Genomic DNA, 15,625 nt, shown 5'->3' on the forward strand with positions numbered 1-15,625 from the left:
GATTTCAGTCTGTGATCAATGGGCTTCGGTGGTTTTCAGCAGCAGGGGGGAATGAAATCAGCTTTGTGGGAATCATTCTGAGGAGCAAGGGCTCCCCTAGTGGTGCCTGGGAAGCAGGGTAAGAAACAGGAAGAGCTGTGCCCCCTCAAGGTTCCTGGTCCTCTCTACAAATGCGGAACTATTTTACAGCAGACTGTGGAGGTCACTCCGAATCCAAACTGTAGCACAAGGTCTTCTGATTTATCCTTCCAGTCTTTATCCTGAACTGTCATTTACAGAAAACATCTGAGAATATTCCCCCCCTCTTTATAAGTCGATTTTCTCAAACGTTTTCTCACAGTGATGGGTAGCTGGTGAACAGACCTGGGGTACCACACTAACCTGCAGCAGGCATTTGCAATTTGTATTCTGAAAACGAAACAAAGAACCGAGCATGCTGGTATATATCTTTAATCCCAGTAATCAGGAGGTTGAAGCAGGAGAATCACAGTGAGTACCCAGCCAATCTGGGCTACATTATTTATAAAATGAGAATAAAACTTCCGTTCATCGCGCTTTAAACTATTAAAAGAATAGTATTACATTACAAATCTTTAGCCACACCATTTGGGTGTTAACCTTTAGCCTCTCCACTTAAGTATCTATGAAGCTTCAAGCTAGACATTCCTAAACAACAGATCCTGTATTATATATCCAGGACAAGTACTGGTAATAAAGACCTACCCAGTGTATGGTCTCTGTGCTCATCCAGTTACCTCACTTTGGGAGATATTTCATACCACCTCATCTTGAGAGATATCTCACACCAAATACTCAAGGGTTCCCGAAGCATGCCAAGGTTAGACCTAGTGACCTCATCTTACCTATTTCTAAGGAGCCTAGGCTTTTTTCAATATACTAAGGAAAACATTCAGAGCTATTTATTATTGTGTTGAGACAGAGACAGAGACAGAGAAGCATTGTCCTCTACTGGTATTTCCACATTAATTATCTACAATGTTTCCTCTCACCTAATTCTTTCTTCAGATTTTACTTAAATTAATCTTCTCATAAAGTCCTTAATGAACCTACTTGTTCAAAACAATAATGCGCCATTTTTTGAGTCCCGAGTCCCCATTTTTCTTCTGCTGATTAATATATTTCATAGAGTTTAACTCATCTGGAAATCCATTTGCTTTCAACTTCCTACTATTCTCAGTAGCCTCTACTGAAATGTAAAACCTGTACAGTCAAGGGGTGCTTAATCTCCATCACTCCTGTGTGGTGAAGGCACAGACAGCTCGTGACGCCAGTCGGCACTGAAATCCTTGGTGAATTTCCGTGAACGGAGATTTTGTCTCTTCCCTCTTCCTGATCTAAGAATTACTGGATTATTTAGATGCTTCTACTTCTCAAACTCTGCTCCATCCAACCTGGAAGGCATTTTTTTTCAAAAATCCAATGTTATCAGGGGCTAAATGATCTTAATAGTCTCAAGAGAAAAAGGCTCCCCCAGCTTGTAGATCATGATTTGTAATGAGAGTTCCTCTCTGCTTGCGTCAGCTCTGGGCTTTGCCTGCTCCATTCCCATCCCACTGTCCAGCTTCACTTTGACCAAAGCCACAATGGAACCATAGAACTGTGTTTAAGATGACACTGTCTCAGTTTTTTAAGTGTATCTGGAAAGCAAACAGCATCACATTGGACGTCTGTGATAGGACGATGACAGCAACGCCTGGAAAGTTCCCCAACTATATATCCAGTTTTATCTAACCATCAAGCTAATATATTCTATTAAAGTAAATATTTACTCTTCAATGAACTGTCCCAGCTTCTTCATTAATAAGAAAATAACATCTCTCAAATAAATAAATCAACTTTGAAGATAATTGATCCAGAATGTCTGTATTACCTAGGCTGTATATTCTGGATGGGTTAATCAGACTGCAACATGAACCTCCCTACCTATGAGGGATCAAATCCTAGCCCAAGAGGCAGACAATGATTACATGAGCAACGTTGAATCGAATCTAAAAGACTCCACACTCTCTGTTCTGTTTTCCTCCTTTGTTATTATTCCGTCTCCCTGACTCCAGCTCCCTCCTCCCCTCTCCCTTTATTCCTTTCTGGAACATTCCATTAATAAACACATGGGTTGCCTCTTCTATGAAACATTATGCATTAACATTGGGAGGAAAAGGTGGTTCCCAGGGTCCATCTGGCCAGTACTGTGAATGTAGATGCATCGATGTGCAGTTCTTTCTACAGGACATAACTTCGTGGCCATTCTAGCCATATATTCTGGGTTACAGGGGTCAGTTGCCAAAGTGAAGAGTCAAACATAGCAGCAAACTTCACAGCTCCAGTGTCAATGGAGACACCGGTGTCTCTCAAAATGGACTTCTATTTGCAACAATAGAGCTTAAAGATGCACATACCTCGTTGAAATGAAATGTGAGAACTTACCTTTAGAGACATATTTTCCTCAGCAGAACACATGGAAAATTCCAGGCAATTGCCTATAAATTTTAAGGATATAAAACCATGAGAAAATTCACAACTTTATGAAGGTGACTTCAAGTTGATAAGAACTCCATCTAATTCCAGTTAGGAGCTGGAACTATGTCCATTATACATCATGAGTGGTACATGGCTTCTAAAGACCCTGTTATATACTCCCACAGTCCTACAAAAGCCCCATAACAGTGAGAACGTTGGAAATAATATGCACTTTCTGTAATATGCATTCAGTGTAAACTCAGAGGGAGAGCAGTGATATTTGAGATAATGAGTTATAAAAGGCAAAAAAACATTGCCAGAATTGGCACATAGGACATTTTTCCAAGATTGGGAATCAAATCAAAATAATAACAAAATATGGGAGGAACTTAGCCAAGCAGGCCCAGCTGCAATGCTGGCTCATGTGCCGCTGATAATTCCTCCCCAAGCCTACCTAGAATCTGCCAGTGTGGCTAGAGACTGCTGATGCTGGATCAGGCAATGGAGTGAGTCAATGAGAAAGAGACATCTGTCTACTTAAGAGCCAGTGTGAGGCTTCTTTTGCCACTTGCCTAACTCCTGGAGTCTGTGCCATTGACCCTGCACTTTCTTACCCCTGCCCTCAAGGGACTTGGTCAGGGTCACAACAACAGAAATTTTTCTCATAATGATAACAGAATCTCACATTGGTAAGATGCGATCATGGTATATTTTGATTTCCAAAATTTTGATTAGCAAAACCTAAAATTAACAGAAATTGGTTTATCAGGGACAGTTGCAACTCTCTTGAAAATCACCCTGAATATTTACAGATCTTCGAATATATCATGCTATCTTCTGTGCTCACCGTTTCCACATCCTTGTCCTTGGATCTGCAGCCTATGCACTCCCTTGATTTGCTTCACTGTTTCAGTCATCCTTGTTTTGTTAGAATATGTATAGAGGCCGCTGCCTGGCATTATGTTCTCTGATTATATGCTTCCCCTAGCAACCATGTTAGCCCTGGTCACCATAGTGTCAGAACCACCTAAAACTGTTGTCTGATAGAGTATATTTCATGAGCATTAACAACAACAAAAATACAATGACTTTTGACTACGTCACCAGTCTTAGTCAGGGTTCCATTGCTGTGAAGCGACACTATGACCAAGGCAAAGCATTTAATCGGGGCTGGTTACAGGTTCAAATGTTTAGTCCATTATTATCATGACAGGAAGCATGGCAGACATAGGCAGACATGGTGTTGGAGGAGCTGAGAGTTCTACGTCTTGATGTGAAGGCAGCCATGAGAAGACTGGGTAGGTTTACACTGGGCATCACTTGAGCATTTAAGACCTCAAAGACCTGCCCCTATAGTGACACATTTTTCTCTAACAAGGCCATACCTCCTCTAATAAGACATACTTCTTAATATTGCTACTTAACGGCCAAGCATTGAAACACATAAATCTGTGGGTCCCATACCTATTCAAACTACCATACTCCCCAAAGTCTCGCCAATTTCCTGGCACTTTGTTGGGGCCTAGTAAATAGTTCTTGTGTTCAGGTTGTATTCAGTGAAAATTAAAAAAAATAAATCTAGGTCAGACATTGGCAACCTTGTCTCAAATAATATAGTCTTGCCATTTAATAATTCTTGAATAGTTTGTAATAATAATGCTTGCAGTACTTCTCAGATAATCAGAATATTCTTAAGATAAATTTATTTTCCATATTGACAAAGGCCCCTTTTACTTTCCAATTAAATTGTGCTAATTTAAAAACGGGAATAGCCAGAACTGGAGAGATGGATCTGTGGTTAAAGGTGCTTGCAAGACACTCATGGGGACCAGCAACCATGTGACGTCATGGGATTCTGTGTGACGTCATGGGATTCCCATATGATGTCATGGGATTCCGTGTGATGTCATGGGATTCCGTGTGATGTCATGGGGACCAGCAACCATGTGATGTCATGGGATTCCATGTGATGTCATGGGATTCCGTGTGATGTCATGGGATTCCCATATGATGTCATGGGATTCCGTGTGATGTCATGGGATTCCATGTGATGCCATGTGTCCCAGGAGTCACACAGAGGACTGTAATGCCAGCTCAGAGGGATCCTACACTTTCTTCTGGCTTCTGTGTGCACCCAGATGCATGTACCCCCTCACACCTGAGCATACATATACACTCAGACATGTAAATAAAATGACACAGATCTTTAAAAATTGAGAAAAGACACAATAGTCTTAAATCACTCCAACTCACACGAAAGGGTTGTGTTTGTTATTCCCTTATTAACATGTGTGCTTAACTCATGGATTGCTAATTACAATGATTATTAAGTCTGATTCCAGTGCATTGTCAGGCCCTTGCCACCTACTTTATGGTAATCCGCTTTATTGACCATGAAAGGATGTATTAAATTTTGTGTATCATCATAAAATGAAGTGAAAAGCCAAGGCTATTGAGGTATGGTGTTTTGATTTTCTCATGGATGCCTTCCCCGTTCAAAAATGTGTCTTCACACTTGAGTTACCGTGTTTGGGAAAATCACATGCTGTTACAAATCCTCTCCTGGCTTCAGAGCTTGTTCTGAAAATTTTGCTGAGCACAGTATCCCGTGAGAACACATGGGCACAGTCAGGTGCCTCCGAGTCTCGGCCCATCCCAAACCTCACCCAAATGACAGAGACATCATTGATGTTCTCATCTGTGAATTTATAGGAAGTTATGAGTCATTAGCAAAGAAAGGTATTGATTTTCAGTAAAGCCAAGTTAAGCTGAATACACTAGATATTCTCCCAATTAATCGATATTACCTGTAAATTAGAGCATCAATTGTTACTGTCCGTTAATTACAAGTGAGGTCAAACATCCAACAAACAGTACCAAGCAACCTCAGTAGCAGGCATGGCTGGGCTTTGCTGATGACCAGCCAGAATAAAGGTAGTAACAATTCCCAGCAAACTGTTAAAATGAAAGAGTACTTATTTTGTATGATCGTTAACAAACTAAATTTGTAGAAATAATATAGAAACTATTAGGTCACTTGGAACCATACTGACCCTTCCTTCCTTCTTCCCTCCCTCTCTCTTCCTCCTTCTCTTCCAACCTCCTTCCCTCCTTCTCTTTCTCCCTCCCTACCATGCTCACTTCCTTCCCTTCCCCTTCCCTTCCCCTTCCCTTCCCCTTCCCTTCCTTTACTCCTTCCCTCCCCTCCTTTGGAGACAATGTCTTACTGTGTAGCTGAGGTTAACCTTAAGCTTGCCTCCCCTCCCCTCCCCTCCCCTCCCCTTCCCTTCCCTTCCCCTCCCTTCCCTTCCCTTCCCCTTCCCTTCCCCTTCCGTTCCCCTTCCCCTCCCCTTCCCCTCCCCTTTCCCTCCCCTTCCCCTTCCCTTCCCCTTCCCTTCCCCTTCCCCTTCCCTTCCCCTTCCCTTCCCCTTCCCTTCCCCTTCCCTCCCTCCCTCCCTCCCTCCTTCCCTCTCCTTCCCTCCCCTCCCCTCCCTCTCCTTCCCTTCCCCTTCCCTTCCCCTTCCCTTCCCCTTCCCTTCCCCTTCCCTTCCCCTTCCCTTCCCCTTCCCTTCCCCTTCCCTTCCCCTTCCCTTCCCCTTCCCTTCCCTTCCCTTCCCTTCCCTTCCCTTCCCTTCCCTTCCCTTCCCTTCCCTTCCCTCCCCTCCCCTCCCCTCCCCTCCCCTCCCCTCCCCTCCCCTTCCCCTTCCCCTTCCCCTTCCCCTTCCCCTTCCCTTCCCTTCCCTTCCCTTCCCTTCCCTTCCCTTCCCTTCCCTTCCCTTCCCTTCCCTCCCCTCCCCTCCCCTCCCCTCCCCTCCCCTCCCCTTCCCCTCCCTTCCCTTCCCTTCCCCTTCCCTTCCCCTTCTGTTCCCCTTCCCCTCCCCTTCCCCTCCCCTTCCCCTCCCCTTCCCCTTCCCTTCCCCTTCCCTTCCCCTTCCCCTTCCCTTCCCCTTCCCTTCCCCTTCCCTTCCCCTTCCCTTCCCCTTCCCTCCCTCCCTCCCTCCCTCCTTCCCTCTCCTTCCCTCCCCTCCCCTCCCCTCCCCTCCCCTCCCCTCCCCTTCCTTCCTTCCTTCCTTCCTTCCTTCCTTCCTTCCTTCCTTCCTTCCTTCCCTCTCTTCCTTCCCTCTCTTCCTTCCTTTACTCCTTCCCTCCCCTCCTTTGGAGACAATGTCTTACTGTGTAGCTGAGGTTAACCTTAAGCTTGCCATCCTCCTGCATCAGGATTTGACATGCTGAGATTACAGAAGTGAACCTATGTGGCTAGAAGTATAACGTGCTTGAGCCAAGTGTTCAGGAGGTTGTTTGTGAGATATGCAGGAGGCCTGAAGCACGAGGAATCCTTCAAACACAATTATCCCTATTTTTGCATCACAACAATGTGTGCTTTTGTGTGTATTCTATGAGCTGATCTAAAGTTCCCATAATGTAAGCCATGTCACTGCAGTAGGTACTGCGTGATGGTGGGGAGGTCCGATCTTTTCCCTTTACAGATGAAGGAGCTTATGATGATTAAGTGATGCTCACAGTGTTGATGCTCGACACAAGCCCAGAGGAATGAGTCCTCCCATGACACTGTGACTATAACCACAAGAAAGGACGATTTAGAAACCCAACGTCCCCACAGCTCATTCTTCAAAATGAGGTCTGAGGTAAAAGAGTATGGAAAAGTTAACGACTTGGAGCTTTTTAACTTTTTTAAGTCATAGTATCTTTTTAACAATTGCATGTGTCAGTTAAAAAAAAAATCACAGGAGCCTGACTGCATTTGTACCCATCTTATGTCAGCTTAAGTTTGCCAGCAATGTCACCTCCATAATAACCTAAAGCCATCTCTTGGCTTTCTTCTAGAAAACATGGCTCCAGGCAGGGAAAATGATTTGTAGTCTCAGGAGGTGACTGCAGAGGAATAGATTTCTGTTACAATAGCCCCATGACAAGTACTATGTGTTAATTTCACAAAACACCTTGCTGACATAAATGACCTGGTCTCAGGGGCCCTTTTAAATGGCCCTCTCTTGGTACAGTACCACTGCTCAGAGCATACAGCTGAAAACAGGAAGAAAAATGCTGCTCAGAGGTAGTTGAATGTACTCATGTGGAAAAAAAAATACTGGTGACATGTTTTCTTATTCCTCCAAAAAGGTCTGGCTACTGGCAGAGCTTCAACACCAGTGATATTATCTGTGAAGCACTGCAGAAAGACATGTCTACTGCTTCTTCATCATGGGATGCCTTCCTCCAGTAACAAGACAAGCGCTTGTCTTACAGTGCTCAAATTAATGCTGATGGTCTGATGTATCACACAGAAGTTTCCCTGAAAGCTCTACACAAATGCTGTCAGCAGTAGGGACTATTAGTGCCACGTGTAAGTCCATGTCACATGTAAATCGCCGTGACAAACCTGTGTATCTTCCACAAATGTAAATACCAACTACGTTGCAACAGAGCTGCTGACCAAGGCCTTCCAATTCAGAAATTGTAGGTGGCACAGAAAAGTGGAGAGGTTTTAATTAGAAATATAAAGTAATTACAGTGTCAGGAAGTGGGAAGCAGAAGGACTGTGGGATCCACTTCAGGATGCTGTAGCGTTCAGAAGCGAGCTGGCAAGCCCGAAGAGTGATTTAAGAGCTACACTCATGTAGCGTGCCCTTGCCTGATAAATATAATGACAGCACACGTAAAGGACGACATTTTTCCAGGCTTCTGAACATATGCAAGCACCTCTTTTCATGTAACTCGGCTTAAGTCCTGCTGCACATGCGCAAGAGTGAGCATGGGCTTCTTTTGCTTTGGAACGATGACACAAACTTCAGCAGATCTTTTAAATTAAGCTTCTCTGCTGTTTCCAGTCCATGTCTTGGTGAGTCTTCTATGCATGGAGGAGGTTACCAACGTGGTTGATACATCATGTGCTGTCCTGTAAATGCAAACGCGCAGTGAAATGTCTATAGAAGCCATTTGCTTCTTCGGCTGCCGCCTTGTTTTACGCATGGGTCTCCCTCCTGCTTCCAATTTGGCAGTGAATGTCAGAAGATGAAAGGGCCTGAGTCTCCTAGCAACAGGTAGGGTTTGCATGTATCAATCCTTACAGGTTATTTTAGGATATTGTCTGCTCTATTGAGTATTGATGACTGTGGCCAGGGTATAAGCAGAGGGGTGTGTGTGTATGTGTGTGTGCCTGTCTGTCTGTCTGTCTGTATGTCTGTGTGTCTCTGTGTTTATAAACTCATATATATATAAATTTCATATATAACGTATGAAGTTGAGTTTACATAGTATATAAATATATACATAAACATATGCACACACACACAGACATACAGACACATATAAAGAGACATACAGAGACACACACACATACACACACAGAGACTCACAGACACACACACACAGACACATAGATACACACAGACAGACACAGACTCACAGACACACAGGCACACAGACGCATAGAGACACACAGACACACAAAGATACACAGACATGCACACACACATAGGCACACACACAGACACATACACAGACACACAGACATATACACAGAGACATACACAGACACACAAACAGACACTCAGACATATATACACAGACACACACAGACACACAGACATAGACACTCAGACACATAGAAACATAGATACACACACACACAGGCACACACACAGACACACAGACATATACCCACAGACACAGATACACAGACACTCAGACATATACACCCAGACACACAAACACACACACACACACACACACGAGAATGCCCTGAAAAGGTAAGAGCATATCTTTGAACTCCCGACTCTGTTCTAAAATGCTAGTTTTGCAGACCTTGTTTTGTGTGGAGTTGGATCTAGCCAGCTATCTACCTTTCAGGTTTGCCTCTCTAAGGGCTCCACAATCTCCTTTCCACTGGTTATCACCTCACTGAACCAAAGGGCCAAACAGACAAGTCGACTTCATGCAATCTGACTTGAATATCATTGAATATATTCAATCTCACCTTGGATATCATTTCACTGTTACTTCACCCCAAACTTGAGCCCCCTCAAAATTCAGCACAAACATAGCAAATCTGAGCTCAAGGAACTTCCCCAAAGGATAGAATGTTTCACCTCCTCTTAGAATATCCAACATCTCGAAGAGCTTTCTTCTAAGACACAAGATTTGTTTACAAGAGGAAACTGCTGAACCACAAGATCCCGCATGAGAAGTTTGAAGCCTGTCATGCCTGCCTACTTTGCTTGTCTGTGCGATAGCTACTGTTCCGACATCTTATAACCCAAACCTCACACGCTCTGCTGCTCCTGACCACAGGAGAACCTCATAGTCCACAGTGGAGCAATAAAGCAGTTCTCCTTTGTGCTTGCCTTTCTATTCCACAGCTCCATGGCAAAGCCTGGGGTATAACACCATGGACATCCATGTCCATAAAGGCTTGGCTTCATGGGTCTTTCCTGACTCTCCACAGCCCAGCGTTCCCACTGGGGAAGCTCCTGTCCCCCCTTACTTTCATGGTGATCTCCTGCATGCTCCTGTCCTCTCCAGAGCCTGTGAGGTGCAGATACCATCTATTTCATGCACTTTGGTTTCACTTTCGTGTCATATCTCACCTGTCACCCCTGGGACCTCACCTTCCTATCATGGTTGTCCTAGAGCGTGGCCTCTGCATATAGCTATTTTCTGGAGTTGATACCTCAAGTTCAAAACAGAAAGAGATCACATGTTAGAAACTATTATATGCCACACACAGGAAAGGAATTCACAAGGATAGATAAGCCTTTAAATGGTTCTTTTCAAGGGATAATTCCATAGTGTGCTTGTGTGTTAACCCTGAGTGAATGCTAGGAGCTACAAACTTTGTTTTCTGCCTTATTCTGTTTATGAAAGTATTTTTATTATTTCATTGTATGTGTTTATATTATGTATATGGATGTATACTATATGGGAGTAAGGCACATAATGCCATGGTGTGCTTATGGGGATCAGATATAGGGGTAGGGCAAACAAAAGCCATGGTGTGCCTATGGAGATCAGAGGATAAATTTTTGGCATCAGCTTTCTCCCTTCACCTTGTGTGAGGCACGGTCACTCTTGTTTCTGCCACACTCAAGCTTAGTTCACCCATGAGCTTCTGGGTTGGGGCTGTGTTGTCTCTACATCCTATCATCGTGGTACGAGTGCTGGGATTACAGATGTACACCACATCCATCTTTTTATGGAGATTGAACTCAGGTTGTCAGGCTTGCCTGGCAGCTAGTGTTCTTATCTGTTGAGCCATCTGGCTGGCCTTTGTTTATGAAAATTCTAAATCTATCAAGAATGGTTATTTCTCAATGAACAAGTTTCAAGTGACTTTTATATTTATATTCATATATAGTGGAATACATTGTCTATAACTGTAACCATTAAAATGTTTCACTGCCACTATTTAATGGCATTCATAAGAATTGCACATTTTTAACTTATAAAGACAACCAGTAAAATTTTAAAAGCCCATCAACCCAACCCAACAATTGTCAATTTGCTTTACTGAGACCCATTTCATCTTTACTGAAGCACTTAAAGATACGGTGTTATTCTTCCCCTAAATCCTCAATTTTTCAAGTACAAATATGGTGGATTTTTTTTTTTGCATAACTCTAATGCAATCAGAATTTTTAAAGAAAGAGCAAGTAATCCTTCAATGTCATCTATTATACACAAACATAATTTATCAATTCTGTTAAAATTGTCTCTTCAGCTGATTCTCTTGAAATAGGATCAAAACAAGATCCACACTTTACAATTAATTGATGCATCCTTCAAACCTGCTTACAATTAATTGATACATCCTTCAAACCTGCTTTAAATAAATCCATCTCCCATTTATCTCTTTTTTTTTTCAATTCCTTCTAATAATGTACTTGTTACAAGAGCAACACCCTGACTCTGGAGAGCGTTCAGTGCTCAGGATTTGTTGATTCTCATGGGCTCACTTTCTTCTCCATCACCTGTAATTTTTTTTTTTTTTTTTGATGTGAAAGTAACTTCTGGAATCATAATTAAGTTTAGGCTCAGCGTTTCTGGTAAGAATGGTATTTTCAATGGTGCTGCATACTCCAAATGTGTCCTATCAGAGACCTAAAATGCATGGCTATTCCACTTTGAGACACACAGAGACTCACAAGTGGTTTCAGGTGGCGACAGTCTGCTTCCGTGTGCCAATGCTTTGCACACTCTGTGACCTGACGTCTAGACCTGCTAATGATACTGGAAGTTAAGATGTAACACCACAGGGCTTCTCATGTTAATTTTATACTGACACAAGTCCCTGTTTGCAGGCGGCCATGTCAACTAAAAGTAAATCAGTGGTGCATTACTCTTACTTGTCCCTGCCGAAGCTTGACAGTGGAGCACACGACATGACGTCAGCATCCCTCCTCGTGATCCCGTGGCTTCATCCAGCAGGGTGAGAATACCATGTGGCATGCCGTTAGCTTGGGGAAAACACCAAAATTCAAACCCTGAACTATAGTATCTACTGAATTCAAAGTTCTTCTGCAGGAATGTAAAATTCAAAAAAAAAAAATGTTAGTTGAACCATTCTAGTTGGTGGGAATCTGTGCCTCTTTTCCTGTTACTCTACAAACTTTGAGCTCTAAAGTGCTAATGCCATTTGTAGTTCCATTGTTCTATCATATGTAAGATGGCATACCATAGGGAATTATTGGTATTACCACTTATACCACTAAGTCAAGTTCAGTATGGGTTTGCAGCTCTGTGTGGCTTTAGGAAGAATGACTTCACAAACTGGATACCCAGAGTCACTCACTTTACTTAAAATGCTAAGTTAATCTTAATCTTCTTCATTTTTGTCAACTTTAAGATTCATTTTATCTGATATTTAAAACATAAAGGTATGTAGTTATGGTGTATCACATAGCATTTTAAATTCATGTAAATATCGTGTAATATCAAATGGGGTTAATACCTATCCTTTCAAGTATTATCATGTAATTATGAAAGTAACCTCCAAATTTACTGTTTCTAACTTGTTGGAATATTGTTGCTTTTTGTTAACTATAGCCAGCCTACTGACAATAGATTAAGCTTATTACTCCTAACCACAATCTGATACCCATTGATCAAACTTCTCCATCCCTGTCCACCCTTCCAGCCTCTTGTAACAATCATCATGTGACTGCCTGATTCTATGAAGTCAATGTTCTCAGATTCCACATATGAGTGTAATTAACCAGTATTTGCTTTTATACGCCTGGCTTATTTCACTTAGCGTGATGATTTTCAGTTCTATTTATACTTTCATAAGTGGCAGGACCTCATCTGTCATGGCTGAATATCATCTTATTGTGTATACATATGTACTGTATTTTCTTCATAGATTGATGAAAATTTATTTTGATTGTATATCTTGGCAACTGTGGATAATCACTTCAACAAACATGAGGATATAGACACTCCTTAAACATAGGAAAAATTTCAATTACATGTATTTGTTTAGAGGGGCAGGTGTATGCCACAGTGAATGTGGGGATGGTGAAGGATAGCTCACAGGAGTCGTACCTCTCCATCCTATGGGTCTTGTGGATCAAGTTCAGGTCATTGGACTTGGTGAACAATGTCTTTACTTGCCGAGCTATCGCACCATCCCATACAGTTTCCCCCAGGCCCCACCTTGGATATATATCCAAGCTTGGAGTTGACTGTGACTAGCAAAGTGGTTCTCTCTGCTTGTTGCCCTGGGAAGGCCGTGAAGAATGTCAGGACATCTATAACTCTGGGTGACCAGCATGAGTTTGGTTTGGGGGTAGTCTTTTTTTTCTCCGTGTTTTTTTGTATTGTTTTGTCTGAGACAGGGTCTCACAATATAGCACAAGCTGGCCTCCAACCTCACAATCCTCCTGTCTCAGTCTCTCTCTGTGTAGCTTTGATTAGAAGCAGTCATAACCACCCCTCATGTCACAATGTGAAGAAATAACAGGCTCTTCCTCAGAAGAGTCAGCTCATCTGACGTTATGTCCTCTACGGGTTGGGTGTAGATGTTAAGATCAGTCGTAGGCAGAAAGCCATCAAAATACAAGAAGCAGCTCAGTTTTCACAGCAGCAGCTGACAAGACTGGTAGATCCTTGTTGCTACAAGGCCATCCTTGGTTTCTCTGCCTTCCACCTCATTGCTCTGTGGTCTGTCAGGTTACTGTCATCAGCTGCTACATTGCCAGCCACAGACAGCATGCACCATATTCTCATATTTCTGTACACAAGAACTTTTAAAAATTATTTTATTTATTTACATTCCAAATGCTGACCCTTCTCCCTCTCTCCCCTCCTGGAGTTCTTTACCCTATCCCTCATACCCTTTGCCTCTGAGAGAGTGCTCCCCAACCCACTCACACACACCCCTTGCACATCCCCCTTCTTTGGTGACCCTGGTGCATCAAGTTTCTATAGAACTAAGTATATCCTTTCCCACTGAGGCCAGGCAAGGCAGTCCTCTGTTACATATGTGCCATGGGGCCATGGACCAGCATACTCTTTGGTTGGTGGCTTAGTCTCTGGAATCTCTGAGGGGTCCAGGCTGATTGATATTGTTGTTCTTCCTTTGAGGTTGTCATCCCCTTCAGCTCCTTCAGTCCTTCCCCTAACTCTTCCATGAGGTGCCCTGGCTCAGTCCAGCCTTGTTTGTGAGTATCTGCATCTGTTTCAGTCAGCTGCTGGTAGAGCCTCTGAGAGGACAGCCGTGCTATGCTCCTGTCTGCAAGCGCAACATAGCACCAGTAATAGTGTCAGAGTTTGGTTTCCCGCTATGGGATAGACCCCCAAGTTGGGCCGGTCACCAGATGGCCTTTCCCTTCAGTCTCTGCTCCATTTTTGTCCCTTCATTTCCTTTAGACAGGAGCAATTCTGGGTCAACAATTTTGAAGGTAGGTTGGTGACATTATTCCTCAACTGGGGGCCATGTCTATCTAATGAAGGTGGTCTCTTCAGGTTCCATCTCCTCACTTTACTTAAAATGCTAAGTTAATCTTAATCTTCTTCATTTTTGTCAACTTTAAACTTCATTTTATCTGATATCTAAAACATAAAAGTACATAGTTATATTATGGGCATTTCGGCTAAGGTCATTCCCATTAAGTTCTTGGAGCCTCTCACATCCCAGGTCTCTGAGATTTTATAGAGGTTCCCCACCCTCCACCCCCACTCCCTGAAGCTACATATTTTCATTCATTCTTCTGGCCCTCTGGGCTTACTTTAAAAAGCAAATTCGGAAGGAAAGTAGCTTTATCTTTAAGAAACCAACAAATTACCCTTTCCTGTTACCAGGAGTTAATAAGGTTATACCCTGACAGCAAGTAGCACACCATCTTTGGCCTTGTAGCCTATGTGCAGTGACAGTTCAAGGATTCTGTTTGGGGAAGGAAAGGAGAGAAACATGATGAAGTTGGTAGCCGCCCATTGCCATTAAGAGAAAAGACTCAAGTCAACAGAAGGAAGTCAATGTAGACTCTCCTTCTTTGAAGCTTTCAGTTAGAAAAACCAGAAAGGACTCCAAGTCTCAGGGTTTGAGTGCACATTGGCCAACTTGTCAGATTTTGCCACCAGCTCTGTGGAGTTCTTGGACGTCTGCTCCTCATTAGTCTTTTAAATTCAGGCGAATCTCCACACAGTCCAAAGAATCCCTTCCAGAAAAGAGAGAGACCATTTCCTACAATACAATCATCTCAAAGTGTCAAAATACTTCTTGTCTTACAAGAAGGTGCATTCTATTATTTTAGAGCTATCATCCCCTTGATTCTCTGATAAGGAAAGACACCCAAACTTCTGCTCCATCCTAGGCAAATATTTTCTCCATCCCAGAGAAAACGTTTTGAAGAATTTTTTTTCCCTAAATCAGTACATTTTGAGCTAGTGATGTAAAGGGATGCCAAATGACAACTTAGCCAAGAAGAGGCAGGTAATGAGTGAGTTACAACAGCAGTTACCAAAATCTCCAGTGAGGAATGTGAGCCAAAGCAGAGCTGATTTTGGTGAGAGACTCAAGAGACCAGGTGTTTACTGCTTCCAGGCAGAGAGCTGAGCCAAAATGACACCAAGAAGCAGGGCAGCCTTCTGAAGGTATGAATGTGTCATTTAACTTAACCATCAAGATGGGTTC

The 15,625-nt window shown here is 42.9% G+C and overlaps 1 long non-coding RNA gene across 1 annotated transcript in view; it reads left to right on the top strand.

Moving 5' to 3' along the window:
- Positions 1-8,135: 8,135 nt before the first annotated feature.
- LOC147002781 (uncharacterized) overlaps positions 8,136-15,625 on the top strand; it is a 47,260-nt gene continuing 39,770 nt past the window's right edge. The window contains exons 1-2 of the long non-coding RNA XR_015048570.1: positions 8,136-8,537; positions 11,793-11,920. This is a non-coding gene — a long non-coding RNA (uncharacterized LOC147002781). The remainder of the gene's footprint in view (positions 8,538-11,792; positions 11,921-15,625) is intronic.

The sequence above is a fragment of the Mus caroli genome, unplaced genomic scaffold (assembly GCF_978045245.1).
Source record: "Mus caroli unplaced genomic scaffold, Mus_caroli_1 scaffold_9, whole genome shotgun sequence".
NCBI classification, from domain to species: Eukaryota; Metazoa; Chordata; class Mammalia; order Rodentia; family Muridae; genus Mus; species Mus caroli.